General features: G+C 39.2%; 1 long non-coding RNA gene across 1 annotated transcript in view; it reads right to left on the bottom strand.

The window, feature by feature from the left end:
- Positions 1-18283, bottom strand: part of LOC140623863 (uncharacterized) — a 79106-nt gene that overhangs the window by 31678 nt on the left and 29145 nt on the right. Inside the window, exon 3 of the long non-coding RNA XR_012023398.1 lies at positions 17359-17523. This is a non-coding gene — a long non-coding RNA (uncharacterized lncRNA). The remainder of the gene's footprint in view (positions 1-17358; positions 17524-18283) is intronic.

The following is an 18283-nucleotide window of genomic DNA, read 5'->3' as shown; positions in this document are numbered from 1 at the left end:
ACAGTCCAACTGGTGTGTGTGTCTGTGGTTATCTTCCCCTCTTCCTGGGGTAGAAGTCATTTTGGAGTAATGCTGGCCTGTCGGCGTTGCTCACACACTGTGAAGCCTGTGGCACCACTTTGGGTGGGCTCTGGCCAAGGACTTGTTAGAAGGAACAGACCCATAGGAGAATGCAGAGGCAGGACATGTAGTATTAGTAAGGTTCATATAGGTCTGCTACAGAAGGGGACTTGATGCCTCAGAACTCCTGCCCAGGCCAGCCAGGTTGGAGGGCACAGATCCACGGAAGCATATAGTGGCAAGCATTCTGTTAAACTGTAAGTTAGGTAGAGTATTTGTGTTGCCTCAGTTCCTGCAGGTGTCCATGTGTGTAGGCTAAGAGGCAGGAGGGGAAACAATGCCCACCATCTCCTTTATTCCTGGAGAAATGTCAACAATCTCTGTTCTTCCAGTGCACACTCAGAGATTAGCAAATAAATCTCTCTCATGTATACCACAGGCATTTTTACAAACTGCTGTTTCTATGCTCTATCTCTGTGGGGCTGTTTGCTGTGCTGTCGCTTTAAGGGCAGGGGCTCAGTTTCCTCTCACCCTTCCAGCTCTCCCAGAGCTAAACCCACTGATTTTTATGGTTCAAGTGTTAAACCCTGCTGATTGAAAGAACTTATGATATTATGCCCCTTTGGTTTTCAAAGCCAAATGTTATAGGAATTCATCTTCTCATGGGGGTTCCCTGCCTTGGATGCCTGATGTGAGGGTCTGTTTCTCTCCTTTCTCTGAGCCCACAGCATCCCTCCCTCCCTCAGATAGTCATGTGGGTCCATTTAGCTCCCCACTGTATCTCTGTCCTCTTCAATGTGGTCTCTTCTCTAAGTTAACTGTGGAACGTCTGTTCTGCCAATCTTTGGGTCATTTTCTGGGTTAACATGCACTGATGTGCATGTTATCTACTGAGATGTTATCCATGAGATGAGGCAAGTTTTGGATGCTCCTATACCCCCATCTTCTCTGGAAGGCTTATTTTGGCAAAATGCTTAAAGATCATGGAACAATGGTAATTTTTTCCCCACTGATTAAGATTGCTTTGCACAATTTCATTTTGCATGATCTTTTTTTTTTTTTTATAGTCTCACCTTACTGGGCAAAGACTACCTATATATTTTCACTAGTATAAAATTCTAGGTTGACAGAGCTTGGCTTTTTTTTCTTTCATTAGTTTAAAAATATTGTTTCACTATCTTCTAACATGCATCACTTCAAACAAGAACTCTGTCATGCATATTTTAGTTTCTCTGGCTCCTTTTAAGATTTGTTCTTTTTCATTGGCTTTACAGAATTTGCATATTATATCCTCTGATGTAATTTTCCTCATGTATTTTGTGCTTGAAGTTTACTGAGTTTGTTGGATTTGTAAGCTAAGGATTTTCATCACTTTTAGAAGACTTTTGAGAATTATTTTTTTTCAAGTATTTGTCCTGTTCCCCTCTCTTTTGGGGACTCCCTTTTCATGCATACTTAGTTGTCTGAAATTGTTGCAGAGCTCACTGGTATTCTTTTAACTATTTTTGTCTTTTTTCTTTCTGTGTTTCATTTGAAAAGTTTATATTACTCTGTATCCAGGTTCACTACTCTTTTCTTTTACAGTACCCACTCTGCTACTAATCCTATCCAGTATCTCTCTCATCTTAGGCATCATAGCTTCCTTTGCCTTGGCTTTTTTACTTTATTTTCCTTGTGTCTACCTAACAGGTCCAATCTTTTCATTAGCTCCTTAAACACAGAGAATCATCACAGCAACTGCTTTAAAACCCTTTCCTACTAATTCTATCATCTAAGCATTTCTAGTTTCATTTTAATTTTAATTTTTTCTTATTACTGGATCAAAGTAGCATTTGCTCTAGGTCCAATTTTTTCCCACTACTGAAGCAAAACTCTTCTTAGGACTCTACCCATGAACCTATGAATTATTAGGTTTTCTGCTCTGGCTGTTGAGAACAGGTACTATTCCCAGTCTTGTGTCAGTTCTAAAATTTATTCCCTCAAACTCTTTTGGGTGGTTCTTTCCTCACCCTTGGGAAGTTTTTTACCCTATACAATAATTAGTAATCAACTGCATACTCAGTTGGGACCCTCTGCCATTTTCTAGGGGTTCTCTCTGTGTAGCTCTCTCCTCTCTAGTAGTTGTCCTGAAACTCTATTTCCTCAGACTCCCAGATCCCTTTCCTCAACCCCTTGTGAATGATAGGCTTTCTCTGGATCCCCCTTCCTGGGAATATGCTCCAGGCAAAAAGCTGAAACAACGGTAGTATTCACCTTATTTGTTTATGTTTTAGAAATAATTGCTTCACTACTTAATACCCAATGTCTTCAGAAACATTTTGTTTTATGTCTTTTGATATTGGTTTTTGGTTACTTCAATTAAGAAAGTAAATTCAGTCTCCACTAAAGTCACAAAAGAAATCCAAAATACCTAGAATTTTTATCTGAAATTTTCTAACAATATCTCAGTTCTTTTATTTCTTTTAGAGGAAAAATTCCTTCATCTCTGTTATTCATTTTTTAGTATACCTTTTTGTTAACTAAATAAACTTTAAAACACTATTTACATATAATATGCACAAAAGCCAAAATAAGGACAGGCCCAAAATGTAAAAGAAACTAGTAGAAGTCTGAAAGCAATGATGCATGTAAAAGATATGAATTAAAACATTAAGTGCCTTGCTTTAGACATCCCACATTCATTACCAGCATGTACATTATCATTTGATTATTGAAGAAAAATTTATAGAACAATAAATATTTGTTTTACTTTATTTATTTATTTATTTATTTATTTATTTATTTATTTATTTAACATTTTTTAGTTTAAATTCAATTGGCCGGTTAAACCTAGGAAGCTGGTGGAGGAGTAGGGTCTTCAACTCACCCAGCCTCACCAACATACCTAGATTAGTTTCAAACCATCCTGAAAACCTACGAATTCGACCTGAGATTTAAAGAGAGAACAGCTAGAACACTACAGAGAGAAAAGTTTTCGCTTCCAACAAGATAGGAAGGGGGAAAAAAATAAAAAAGAATCAAGTGTGGGAGGAGCCGCTGCGAGGAGCCGGGCTAAGGCCAGTAGGCGAACTTCCTGGACAGGAAAGCTCAGCCCCAGAGAAGCAGGAACTTTAAAAATCCGCACCTGATTCTTCCTGGATAGAAAGTGCTCAGCAGGAAAATTGGCAGAACTGCAGGAGGGCCAGTGGAGCCTCCAGTCTCCCACGGTCACTAACAGAGGAAGTGCAACCGGGGGGAGAGCGCACCACCCCTGGCGGCAGAGCTGGGTAAAGGGCTGGAGCGCCCGGCGCGGCCTTGGGGAGAAGCCGGTGGGTCAGGCGGGGGCTCCACGCAGAGGGGGCTGCGCCCTGCTGCCTTCAGAACCCGTGGCCCCAGGAGGGCGATTCCAGCACCACAGGCCCCGGATCCCAGGGCACTGCTCAGGAGCCTGTGCACCCCCCGGGACAGGCAGAGGCCGAGAGGGCACAGAACGGCGATGACACTCCTGCCACCGGGTATCCCCGAACTGTGCAGGTCAGCACCCCCCGCCTGGGAGCATCTAGGCCAGTGCAGACTGGGAGACTGGGGGTGGTTACTTGGGGAGCTGACTCCAGGGTGGGCGAGCTGGCCGCTGCCAGTAGTGTCATTCCTCCTGGTGTCACCCTGTGCCTGGGAGAGGGCGAAGCCACCAGGGAACAGGAGCCTCACCGGGTAAACAGCTCCCAGTGAGACCGGCACCTGGCAGGGGGTGGGGCAGCTCCCCCGGGTGCACACACCTGAGAATCAGCACAGCAGGACCCTCCCCCAGAAGACCAGCTGAAAGGACAGAGGAAGAGCAAGTTCTTGGCCGAGCAGTGCTGGAAAGCTCCAGGGGAAGTCGAGGGATTTATAGTATATAGAACCAGAGGGTACCCCTCCTATTTTTTTCTTCCTTTTTCCAGTACAATTTGTTTTTATATCAGACTGTAAATTTCCCTTTTTTTTTTCTCTTTTCCCACCTTAACTACAAAATATTTTACCACCTCTTCATTTTTTAAGATTCTTCCTTTTTGACTTTCATATTTCTACAATTACAGGTCCTAGATATATTTTCCACTTCTAGATTCCCTTCAACATACTCAACTTAATTTTGGGAGATATACAAGATATGTTTTTTTTGTTTTGTGTTTTTGTTTTCTCTGCCTCATTCTGTTCTACAATGGCAGAAGTTAATACCTCCTAAAACATGACCAGCATGCACCCAGAACCAAGTGGTACACCATGCTGGTTCATACTGTAAGATTCCTCATTCCCATGCTGCCCCCCTCTTTTATCTCATTTGTTTTGGTCAATGTTGGGGCCCTCTACAAGTATTTCTGGTTTATATAAATTTGGGACTGAGTATCTTCTAACATACAGAACTTAATATCCTCAGAAACAAGAGGATCACCCTCTAGAAGCCCTCAGGTAGACTACATTCTCCCCCCACTACAACTTCATCACCACCACCATCTCCCAGTCCCCCTGCCTTTTTTTTTCTTCTTTTTCATTTTTTTTCTCTTCTTCTTGGCTTTTATTTTTTACTACTTTGTTTTAAAATTTGTTTTTCACTTTCATGGTCCTTTTGTGTTACATCATTCTGATCTTTCTTTTCAATTTCTGGTCTATGACCTCCGCAGAAGCATCTAGGTTGAAATTTACTTAGGTCATGGTTGATATTCTTGACTCAGCCCACTCATACAGCCACCCTGCACTAAGCAAAATGACTAGAAAGAAGAACACACCACAAAAGAAAGAATCAGAAACACTACTCTCCGCCACAGAATTACAGAACTTGGATTACAATTCGATGTAGAAAGCCAATTCAGAAGCACAATTATAAAACTACTGGTGACTCTGGAAAAAAAGCATAAAGGAATCAAGAGATTTCATGACTGCAGAATATAGATATAATCATGCCAAAATAAAAAAGCAATCAAATGAGGTGCAATCCAAATCAGAGGTCCTAACAATGAGGGTCAATGAGGTAGAAGAAAGAGTGAGTGACATAGAAGACAAGTTGATGGCAAAGAAGGATGCTGAGGAGAAAAGAGAAAAATAATTAAAAGACCATGAGGAAAGGTTAAGGGAAATAAATGATAGCCTCAATAGGAAAAATCTACATATAATTGGGGTTTCAGAGAGTGCCGAGAGGGACAGAGGGCAAGAAAGCATATTTGAACAAATCATAGCTGAGAAATTCCTTAATTTGTGGAGGGAAACAGGCATTCAGATCCAGGAGATAAAGAGGTTCCCCCCAAAATCAATAAAAACCATTCAACACCTTGATATTTAATAGTGAAACTTGCAAATTCCAAAGATAAAGAGAAAATCCGTAAAGCAGCAAGAGACAAGAGATCCCTAACTTACATAGGGAGAAATATAGATTAACAGCAGACCTCTCCACAGAGACCTGGCAGGCCAGAAAGGGCTGGCAGGATATATTCAGGGTTCTAAATAAGAAGAACATGCAACCAAGAATACTTTATCCAGCAAGGCTCTCATTCAGAATAGAGGGAGAGATAAAGAGCTTCCAAGATAGGCAGAAACTGAAAGAATATGTGACCACCAAACCAGCTCTGCAAGAAATATCAAGGGGGACCCTGTAAAAGAAAAAGGAAGCCCAAAGAAATAATCCACAAAAACAGGGACTGAATAGGTATTACAATGACACTAAATTCATATCTTTCAATAGTAACTCTGAACATGAATGGGCTAAATGATCCCATCAAAAGACACAAGGTTTCAGACTGGATAAAAAAGCAAGATCCATCTATTTGCTGTCTACAAGAGACTCATTTTAGACATAAGGACACCTCCAGCCTGAAAATGAAAGATTGGAGAGCCATTTACCATTCGAATGGTCCTCAAAAGAAAATAGGGGTAGAAATCCTTATATCAGATAAATTAAAGTTTCCCAAAGACCATAGTAAGAGATGAAGACGGACACTATATCATACTTCAAGGGTCTATCCAACAAGAGGAACTAACAATCATGAATATTTATGCCCCTAATGTGGGAGCTGCCAAGTATATCAATTAATAACCAAAGTAAAGACATACTTAGATAATAATACACTATACTGGGAGACTTCAACACAGCGCTTTCTGCAAATGACAGATCTTCTAAGCACATCTCCAAAGAAACGAGAGCTTTAAATAATACACTGGACCAGATGGATTTCACAGATATATACAGAACTTTGCATCCAAATGCAACTGAATACACATTCTTCTCAAGTGCACATGGAACTTTCTCCAGAATAGACCACATACTGGGTCACAAATCAGGTCTCAACAGATACCAAAAGATTAGGATTGTCCCCTGCATATTTTCAGACCATAATGCTTTGAAACTTGAACTCAATAACAAGAAGAAACTTGGAAGAAACTCAAACACGTGGAGGTTAAAGAGCATCCTGCTAAAGGATGAATGAGTCAACCAGGAAATTAGAGAATAATTAAAAAGATTCATGGAAACTAATGAAAACGAAGACACAACCGTTCAAAATCTTCGGGATACAGCAAAAGCAGTCCTAAGAGGGAAATACATCGCAATACAAGCATCCCTCAAAAAATTGGAGAAAACTCAAATACACAAGCTAATCTTGCACCTAAAGGAACTGGAGAAAGAACAGCAAATAAAACCTACACCAAGCAGAAGAGAGTTAATAAAGATTCGAGCAGAACTCAATGAAATAGAGACAAGAAGAACTGTGGAACAGATCAACAAAACCAGGAGTTGGTTCTTGGAAAGAATTAATAAGATAGATAAACCATTAGCCAGCCTTATTAAAAAGAAAAGACTCAAATTAATAAAATCATGAATAAGAAAGGAGAGGTCACAAGCAATAACAAGGAAATATACAAATGATATTAAAAACATATTATGAGTAGCTATATGCCAATAAATTAGTCAATCTAGAAGAAATGGACACATTTCTGGAAAACCACAAACTACCAAAACTGGAACAGGAAGAAATAGAAAACCTGAACAGGCTGATAACCAGGGAGGAAATTGAAGCAGTCATCAAAAACCTCCCAAAACACAAAAGTCCAGGGCCAGATGGCTTCCCAGGGGAATTCTATCAAACGTTTAAAGAAGAAACAATACCTATTCTACTAAAGCTGTTTCAAAAGATAGAAAAGGATGGAGTTCTTCCAAACTCATTTTATGAGGCCAGCATCACCTTAATTCCAAAACCAGACAAAGACCTCACCAAAAAAGGAGAATTATAGACCAATATCCCTGATGAACACAGATACAAATATTCTCAACAAGATACCAGCCAATAGGATCCAACAGTACATTAAGATTATTCACAATGACCAAGTGGGATTTATCCCCAGGATGCAAGGTGGTTCAATACTCATAAAGCAATCAACATGACAGATCATATCAACAAGAGAAAAAACAAGAACCATATGATCCTCTCAATAGATGCAGAGAAAGCATTTGACAAAAGACAGCATCCATTCCTGATCAAAACTCTTCAGAGTGTAGGGGTAGAAGGAACATTCCTCAGCATCTTAAAAGCCATCTATGAAAAGCCCACAGCAAATATCATTCTCAATGGGGAAATACTGGGAGCCTTTCCCCTAAGATCAGGAACAAGACAGGGATGTCCACTCTCACCACTGCTATTCAACATAGTACTGGAAGTCCTAGCCTCAGCAATCAGACAACAAAAAGCAATAAAAGGCATTCAAATTGGCAAAGAAGAAGTCAAACTCTCCCTCTTCGCAGATGACATGATACTGTACATAGAAAACCCAAAAGACTCCACCCCAAGATTGCTAGAACTCATACAGCAATTCAGAAGTGTGGCAGGATACAAAATCAATGCCCAGAAGTCAGTGGCATTTCTATACACTAACAATGAGACTGAAGAAAGAGAAATTAAGGAGTCAATCCCATTGACAATTGCACCCAAAAGCATAAGATACCTAGGAATAAACCTAACCAAAGAGGTAAAGGATCTATATCCTAAAAACTACAGAACACTTCTGAAAGAAATTGAGAAAGACACAAAGAGATGGAAAAATATTCCATGCTCATGGATTGGAAGAATTAAAATTGTGAAAATGTCAATGCTACCCAGGGTAATTTACACATTCAATGCAATCCCTATCAAAATACCATGGACTTTCTTCAGAGAGTCAGAACAAATCATCTTAAGATTTGTGTGGAGTCAGAAAAGACCCCGAATAGCCAGGGGGAATATTGAAAAAGAAAACCAGAGCCAGGGGCATCACAATGCCGGATTTCAGGTTGGACTACAAAGCTGTGGTCATCAAGACAGTGTGGTACTGGCACAAAAACAGCCACATAGATCAATGGAACAGAATAGAGAACCCAGAAGTGGACCCTGAACTTTATGGTCAACTAATATTCGATAAAGGAGGAAAGACTATCCACTGGAAGAAAGACAGTCTCTTCAATAAATGGTGCTGGGAAAATTGGACATCCACGTGCAGAAGAATGAAACTAGACCACTCTCTTTCACCATACACAAAGATAAACTCAAAATGGATGAAAGATCTAAATGTGAGACAAGAGTCCATCAAAATCCTAGAGGACAGGCACTGAGGGGGGCACTTGACAGGATGAGCACTGGGTGTTATATGTTGGCAAATCGAACTCCAATAAAAAAATACATAAATAAATAAATAAATAAATGGGAAAATTGTAAAATAAATAAATAAATAAAAATTAATTCAATTTGCCAACATATACTACAACATCCAGCGCTCATCCCATCAAATGCCCTCCTCATTGCCCATCACCCATTTACCCCATCCTCTTCCACAACCCTTTGTTTCCCAACCTAAGGAGTCTCTCATAGTTTGTCTCCCTCTCTAATTTTTCCCACTCAGTTCCCCTCCTTTCCCTGTTAATCTCTTTCACGATTTCTTATATTCCACGTAGGAGTGAAACCATATAATAATTATCCTTCTCTGATTGACTTACTTCACTCAGCATAATACCCTCCAATTCCATCCACGTTGAAGCAAATGGTGGGTATTCATATCTTCTGATGGCTAATATTCCACTGTATATATATACCACATTTTCTTTATCCATTCATCTGTCAAAAGATATCGTGGCTCCTTCCACAGTTTGGCTATTGTGGACATTGCTGCTATGAACATTGGGGTGCACGTGTCCCAGCATATCACCACATCAGCATCTTTGGGGTAAATCCCCGGTAGTGAAATTGCTGGGTCGTGGAGTAGCTCTATTTTTAACTTCTTGAGGAACCTCCACACAGTTTTCCAGAGTGGCTATATCAGTTCACATTCCCACCAACAGTGCAAGAGGGTTCCCCTTTCTCCACATCTTCTCCAACATTTGGTGTTTCCTGTCTTGTTAATTTTCACCATTCTCAATGGTGTAAGGTGGGATCTCATTGTGGTTTTGATTTGTATTTCCTTGAGGGCAAGTGACACAGAGCATTTTCTCATGTGCTTGTTGGCCATGTCTATGTCTTCCTCTGTGAGATTTCTCTTCATGTCTTTTGCCCATTTCATGATTGCATTGTTTGTTTCTTTGCTGTTGAATTTCATAAGTTCTTTATAGATCTTGGAAACTAGCCCTTTATCTGATACGTCATTTGCAAATATCTTCTCCCATTCTGTAGGTTGTCTTTTAGTTTTGTTGACTGTTTCTTTTGCTGTGCAAAAGCTTTTTATCTTGATGAAGTCCCAATAGTTCATTTTTGCTTTTGTTTCCCTTGCCCTCATAGATGTATCTTGCAAAAGTTACTGTGGCCAAGTTCAAAAAGCGTGTTGCCTGTGTTCTCCTCTAGGATTTTGATGGATTCTTGTCTCACAATCAACGTGATAGATCACATCAGTAAGAGAAAAAACAAGAACCATATGATCCTCTCAATAGATGCAGAGAAGGCATTGACAAAATACAGCATCCATTCCTGATTAAAATTCTTCAATGTGTAGGGATAGAGGGAACATTCCTCAATATCTTAAAAACCATTTATGAAAAGCCCGCAGCAAATATCATTCTCAACGGGGAAACACTGAGAGCCTTTCCCCTAGAATCAGGAACACGACAGTGATGTCCACTCTCACCATTGTTGTTCAACATAGTACTAGAAGTCCTAGCCTCAGCAATCAGACAACAAAAAAGAATTAAAAGGCATTCAAATTGGCAAAGAAGAAGCTGAACTCCCCCTCTTTGCAGATGACATGATATTGTACAAAGAAAACCCTGAAGACTCCACCCCAAGATTGCTAGAACTCATACAGCAATTCAGCAATGTGGCAGGATACAAAATAAATGTACAATAAATATTTTTAATGTTTCCCAAGCCTTTACAAATAACATATGCCAGACTCAAATATATGCATATTTCTGCACACCCACAGTCAACCAACAATTCCATATGAGGTAGTTACTATAAGCCTGACAGCCCACAGTAAGCCAAAGTGCATTTTCCCAGCCGTCTAGGAACTTCAGGGCCTGGCACATAGTAGGGAAACAATGAGTCCCTTTTGAATGAATAAATGAATGCAGGAATCAATAAATAAATCTATTAAGATGGGAAGACCAAACTGTGCCAGTTTAGGTGAGGAGGAGTCTGGGGAGAGGGCAATTCACTCAACCCAGAAGAAAAGAAATGATATCAAACAAATAAAAAGAACTCTAGAGATAGAAAGTAAAATGATGGTTTTCGGTGGTGGGAGTGGAGTAGGAGTGGAATGAGGAATTGTTTAGTAGGTACAGCTTTAATTTTGCAAGACTTAAGATGTTCTGTGGATAGATAGTGGTGATAGTAACACAACAATATGAATATATATATAATGCCATTGAACTGTATACTTAAAAATGGTTAGGACAGCAAATTTTATGTTATGTGTATTTTACCACAATTAAAATTCTTAAATAAATACATATAATGATCAAAGTTGAGAAGTTTTTTTTAATATAGAGAATTAACTATAGAGGAAGAAAAAAAATCTTTTCCTCTACTCATCTGAGGTTTCCCAGCTGGGACCCTCCTATGAATTAGACTGGCCAATGACAAGTTAACAAGAGAACAACAAACAGAAGTTTATTAACATATACATTATGCATGTACACATGGGAGAACCCAACAACGAGTAACTCCAAGGAGTGATTAGAATTGAGGCTTATGGAATGCCTGGCTGGCTCAGTTGGTTAAATGACCAACTCTTGATCCTAATTAGCTCAGGTCTTGATCTCACATGTAAGTTCAAGTCCCAGTTTTGGCACCATGGTAAAAAAAAATAATAATAATATTAATTAATTAATTAATTAATTAAATTTTTAAAAAGAATTAGTGCTTATATGCCATCTAAGGTAAGAAAAACATGTTTTGGGCTTCTAGGCAGGGCAAAGTGACCAGGAAAAGTATGGTAACAAGGATGTCTGGTAAGGTTTATTTGCAGATTCAAGTCAGTGCCTTCTCCATTGATAGCATTTAAGTGTCTTCCTCTGGTGCTAGAGAAGGAGACAGATTTTCTTTACAAAAAGAAAAGAGATGCCCTGTTTTTAGAGCTTTTGCTGTATTTTCTAGTTCTCAATATCCTTTCACTCAAAATAATCCATATGCCTCCAAAGAGGCCTATTTTGGGGTGGTAAATTCTTATACCTTTAACACTGTTAGCAGATAGCCTTCATGTATCAAGAGTGTTTTCTTCCTTATTTATAATTTACATTTTACATGAGGAAAACAACATGTGTTGGTCCTTGGCTTACCAGTAAACTGGCTTATGGATATAGCCACTATCAAACTTTATCTGAAGCAGCCATGTATCAACTACTCTCTTCACCCTAACATCCCCAAATTACAGTTTTTGAAAAGTAAGAACTGTAAGTTTACATGTTGATTTACAACAATATCCATCTATGCCATGTGGACTACAAGTGACTCCCTGTACACTCCAAACATGATTCAGTGCTTACTACATGCCAAACTGTGAGACAGGCATTCATCTGTCTTGTCTACTTTAGTCCTCTCAACACCATTTTGTAGAGTAATACTATTTCAGGCGAGGAAACAGTTATAAAGACTTTTTATAGAACTTGCCTTATATTTTGCAGTTTAAATGGAGAAGCCAGCATTCAAGCTAGTTCTCTATGTCTCCAAAGTCCATATTCTTTACTCTCATTCTGCTATTTACTAGGCAACGTGTTTCAGTATTGCTGTGGTCCCCAAAGTGTGACCCTGAGACTAGCAGCATCAGCACCATCTAAGAACTCATTAGAGATGCAAAAACTTGGCTCCTTCCCAGACCTACTGAATCAGAAATTTTGAAAGTGGAGCTCAGCAAGTGATTTTGATGCCCACTCAAGTGTGACAGCCACTGAATTATCGGATGACCAGTGGCAACCAGAGGAAACTTTAGAAGATAAAAGAGTGGGATGAGAGAGGAATAGTGGGTATAAATTAGCCCAAGATTCTGATAACATCCTCCATTAGGTGATCATATCTGCAGCTTCAGGAACTCACATGAAAAGGGATATGCCAAGAATCTGTTGACCAAGATGGTGATTAAGTGAATCCCAGGTATGGTACACTAACTTCTTCCAACACAGTCTCACTGCCTAATAAAAGGACTTCCAAAATGATGTGGGAAACAAAGGCAAAAAGAAAAATTAAATTTCCTTACTACTTACAGTCCGCTGACAAGTTCTTGAAACAGGCAGTGACATTCATTTCTCTAGGAACTCAGCTGCCTTGATGTTAATGCTTTGCTAAGGGCAAAAGGCAATCTGAGCCTCCCATCCACCCACCCACCCCCCAGGATTCTGTAAGTCTACTTTAACATATAAAAATTCTTTTAGAAACTTCCTTTATCTCTACCCCCCAAGATATATCTTAGCAGTCATCCACCAAGCTTGAGACCCACCAATATACATCTGAAAGGTCTAATGACTGAGTTTGTACTAGGAAGTAATAAATGATATTCTCCTAACAATAGCTAGGCCCCTCAAGGTCCTGGAAACCTTGCTTCCAAAATTCCTTAGAGACTTACACTATGGCTAACCCCCTATGATCGGCCACTCCTCACAACCCCCAGGGCAGCTCTTTCTGCCAATGGGCCCTGTCCTGTGCTTTAAAAGAAAACTTTTTTGTACCAAAGAAGTCCCAAAAATTCCTTCTTGGCCATCAGCTCTGAACCCCACAACTTCTAACCACATCACAAAACAATGAGGTGAAACATCCATCCAGAATTCTTAAGTCAGTATTCTCGAAGTCACACTTGGACCACAAGAATCCACAGAAAAGGGGAACCAATAAATTAGAAGATTTATTTCTACCTGTCAACCGTTCACAAGGCAACTTAGCATCTTATAGCTCGAGAAGCTGTACATACTTCCCCAAAGACCCCTTTTGACAGGTAAATACCTAGTAAGATCCCACTGAACTAGAGCTATTGGAGGAAATAGCTCTCCAAGACACCAGAAGTGGAGACACAGATGTTTTTTAGGGAATTTGACACTGGATTCTCCCCATTCTGACCTCAAATGAGGATGCAGCTTTGCTGATTCTAGATGGGCCGACAACTAGAAGAGCCCAATATGTTCATAAATATTCTTTAATTTTAGTTTGTAGATAACTCCTGAAGTTCTTCTATAATAAAAGGTCAGTAGCATAGTAAGAAATGAACTTTTCATAACAAATGAGATCTACACAAGCACTATCTCAGGCAGCAATTCTTCCTTCTATGAGGGACATGGTTTCTGGGAGAAACCATGGCAAGACATGCCTCATCTACTTCTACCTTGTGTGATCACCTTGCTTCTAACAAGACTTTATTTTCTTGAATAATTAAAGCATCATCTGGGTTAGTTAATAAAAATATGCCAAGTCTGTATTTTTTTTTAAATGTGACCCTTGTAAATAAAACAAAAAATAAAGAAATTAAAATTGTAAAAACCAGCCCATTAGGCAGTGGTACTCTTTTCAGGACTTCTAGCATTGGGAGCTCAGAGCCATGCAGGACTGGGCAGAGAGAACAGCCAGGTAGGGCTGCCTGGGCTGGGAGTTGGCTCATAAAGATGCAGTAAGTGTAGGAAGCTAATCTCTAGTTAGATTTCCACATCTTCCACAGAGGGGCACGCAGTATTGCCAAGTATAGCCTGGACCTAGACCTAACCTAATGGGAAGAAGCAATCAGCGCAGAGATGGAAGAGAATGTCACAAGAGCTGAGAGCAAGAGGATGCAGGTTTAGGCAAGACCTGCTCAAAATACCATACAAACAAAAAATATCCACAGGAAAAGCAAAGGGGCTGTCTCCTCACCTCCTCATCCTGGAAGACCAATACTCTTTATTTCTGGAAAATAATAATCAATGATCCGAGTGTGAAAAAAGCACTGACTACCAACTACCAGATAGTTAACATAAAGTCATTAGATTTCTAAATATCACTGCAGGCGGGCAATTACAAATGAATGACTGATCCTGGTCCAGCACAGGTCTAAGCAGGAATTTCAATATCTAGTTAGAATTTTGGCCAAATCAGTTTCCATAAATGGAGGATCTTGTTAGGCAATATTCGCCAATTTATTTACTTGGGGGAGAAATGTTTCTTCTTAATGGTAACTATAATGTTACCACAGAATGTAAAAGTGGGATTAACAGGATGTTACATTTTAATCTATTATAGTTTCACACTTGTACATGAGAATATTCTATGGCTGCCCTGAAAAAAATTTCATTTTATCCTAATTCAATTAAAAATTAAGACTAGACTATGCCTCTTTCCTATTAGTTTTAGAGTAACTTAAATGTAACATAGATGTATTAGTAAGGGTCTTGGTACAGAACAAATGGCATGCTCCTAAGGTTTGACTTAAAGAGAGTTTTTGAGGTTGTGAAGAGAGCTAAAGGAATTCAAAAAAGATGGTGAAGCCTCCCACAGATTATGGTGAAGCCTTCCTCAGGTTAACAATCCACTCCATTTGGTCTCTCAAGTGTAATAGGTAAGAAGAGGGAAAAGTTTCCAGAGGCTGGAGAAACCTGGAGCCCTGACACAAGCGTCAACTGACAAGCACTGAATATGTTCTAAAGTGTTTCAATCTGAGATTCTCTCCTAGTTCCAGTTAGAGGGATTGCACTGTGATCAATATTAATACTATGAACAACTATAGCTAATATTAATCAAGGTATTACTATGTGGCATCCACTGTTATAAGCATCCAGCATGCATGTTCTCATTCAATCCTCAAACAAGCTATATAGGATGCATACTGTTTCTATCCCCACTTTGCAGAGATTAAATAATGTGCCCACTCACACAGTTTATGAGAAGCTGAATCCAAATGTAAACCCAGGAAGCCTGACTGCAGAGGCCAAATGATTAACCACAAGAAGAAAAAAGAAAAAGAAAAATATTTGTGTAATTAGAATCAAATGACAATGTAATCCTTACAGTGAATCAAAAATCAGGGAATTTGCTCCAGACTCCACTCTCTGATTTGGTTGGCTTCCTTTAGGCAGAGAGATTTCTTTAATTATGTAAAACCTATTTAAGGAACTGTTTTCTGATTCATCCCATGAGGAAAGAAAAGAAAAGGGCGTGCGTGCGCACACACATACACACACACACACACACACACAATATCTTTGCATCTTGAAATTGTTGAATATTTTGCCTTTTCAAAGCTGCTTGTTTTTCTGTGTTTATCTGCAGGGATGTTATGCCCAGTTGGACCAGAGGCAGCCAGTTGGCATTCAGCCCAGCTAGGTCTTGCCATTCACACCATGCCTGTATCCAAACCTTCTGTTAACTCTGAGAGGGCATTCAGAGTATTGTTTCAGGAAAGACTTTCCATACAAGATGGAAGGCTAAGTCTCTTAGAAAATGCTAGATTGTATTTACTTCCAACTTCTCACTATCCTCAATTTTCATTCCCAATATCCTTTTGTTTTTAAGAAGGGAAACCTGTATATTCTTCTAACTTGAACTGTTTGTTAAAAACAGACTATAACCCGGTTTTGGTAAATTCATCACTGAATATGTTCTATCAGATTTATAGCCAAATACCATTTTTCTTTACTTTTTTGCAGAAATACTATTTTATACAGAACAGTACACAAAGGTTTGCAGCTCAGCTAACTCCCCAAAATGAATATATCTGTGTAGCCCCTACCCAGGTCAAGAAATTGAAAATTACAGCATTTCAGAATCCTTCCTGTGTCTCCTCCTACTCATTGACCACCCTATCTCTAAAAGTAACCACTTCCTTAACTTCTAATGCCAGGGATGAGTTACCTGTTTGGGGACTTTATAGGCAAATGAACTTTATATGCAAATAGAGCCATACAACATATACTCTTCCATGTCTAGACTGATCCATATTGCCACACAAGGTTAATATTGTATTACCATACAATATTCCGTGATATAAATATATTGCAATTTATGTAAATATTCTACTGTTGATAGATATTTGTAAATTGCAATACATAACTGACCAAAGTCTTAATATATAAAATATGAAGAGATACACTACACAATAAAAGTGCCAATAGTCCAAAAGAAAAAAGTTTTAAGAGACACTTAAAAAAAAAAAGCATATCCAAATAATCAAAAACATGAAAAGACCCCCAACCTCATTAATCATCCAGAAAATGTAAATTTAAGCTATGGTGAGACACCACTACAACCCACAATTTCAGCAATGGCTACAAGCCCTTTCCAATGTGGAAATGACCTATTTGTCTTCCTTCTTCAAGCCATTCAATGGTTTTTCATCATCTTTAGCACAGAGCATAACCCACACCATCTCAGTTTATGTTATAAAAGAAGAGAATATTCAGAAACAGTAATTGTGGTTGTTTCTAAAAGAACTACCAATGCCCCAGACAAGTCAAAAGCATAACCCCAAAACACAGTTTGGTAAAGCAGTTTTCCCGCAGACTAACCATCTCATTTTGATGGTTTCAGATGCTCCATTCAAATTGGACCTCATAATGTGACTGTACATGATAACAATATTTTCCTTTAATAATATATATGAAAGAACTTCACACAAGCTTGGCCTGCCAGGAATGAAATAGTCTGATCTGAGGTACAGTAGTCCCCTCCTTATCCACAGGGCTCCCTTCCAAGACCCTCAGGGGATGGCCTGAAACCACAGTACCAAACCCTATATATGTTTTTTCCTTTACATACACACCTTGATAAAACTTAATTGATAAACTAGACACAGTAAGAGATTAACAACAATAATGATAAAATAAAACAATATACTATATTAAATTATATCAATGTGGTCTCTCAAAATATCTTATCATACTGGACTCACCCTTCTTTTTCTTCTTGTGCTGATGTGAAACGGTAAATGCCTATGTGATGAGATGAAGTGAGGGGAATGACGTAGGCACTGTGATGTAGCTTTAGGCTTCTATTGGCCTTCTGACAATTTGTCAAGAGAATCATCTGCTTCCAGATTACACTTGACCACAGGTAACTAAAATTGTGGAAAGTAAAACTGTGGATAAGTGGAGGGGAACTTATCCCTTATAATTAGCTTATCTTCAATATCAGGGACATTACAGAATAGATTCTTGCCTTGCAAGAAGTTTGGAGAAGATAACTTCTAGGATGCCCTCAAATGTTAAGATTCCACAAAGTGGTACATCCATGTGTCTTGAAATTACCTCTTTAAAGTTTCAACACATCTCTATGCATTAGGAGTTACCATTTAAATAGATTTATGAACTACTGCCTGCCTGGCTCGCTGGGCTGCTTTGTATCCAGAAAATTCTCCACAAAGAATTACAGGTGCCATCAGCAGTAGTTTAAAGGAAGCCAAACGCTAAGTTTGTAACTAGTGAAACATTTAACAAGTCCCAGTTGAGGAGTCCCAAGGCCCAGTTCCACGTGTATGAGCCACCCTCTGTGCTTGATAAGGTTTAGTAATCCTCCAGAAACAAACAGCACAACTCCACCTCTTGCCCTAGATTTCCGTACATCAGGCAAGGAGAAAGTTCTCCACCTGGGCCTGCGTAAAGAAAGCTACAATAAAAATCGGAGGACCAATCCCTCTTTTAAACACAAATGCACACTCCAAAATGGAAAAATCCCTTTATTTAAAAGGAAAAGGGGAGGGAGGAAAAAGAGCAGAAAGGGGGAAAGAAAAAAAAAAAAGACGAGAATTTATGGACCTAATTTGCAAGGAACAAGACGGGGAGGAACGTCCTTTCCACCCAGAGTGACTGAAGCCTGGT

Source organism: Canis lupus, chromosome 33 (assembly GCF_048164855.1).
Source record: "Canis lupus baileyi chromosome 33, mCanLup2.hap1, whole genome shotgun sequence".
Classification (NCBI taxonomy): Eukaryota; Metazoa; Chordata; class Mammalia; order Carnivora; family Canidae; genus Canis; species Canis lupus.
Note: the sequence above shows the minus strand (reverse complement) of the source record. Positions and strands in the feature narration are given on the sequence as shown.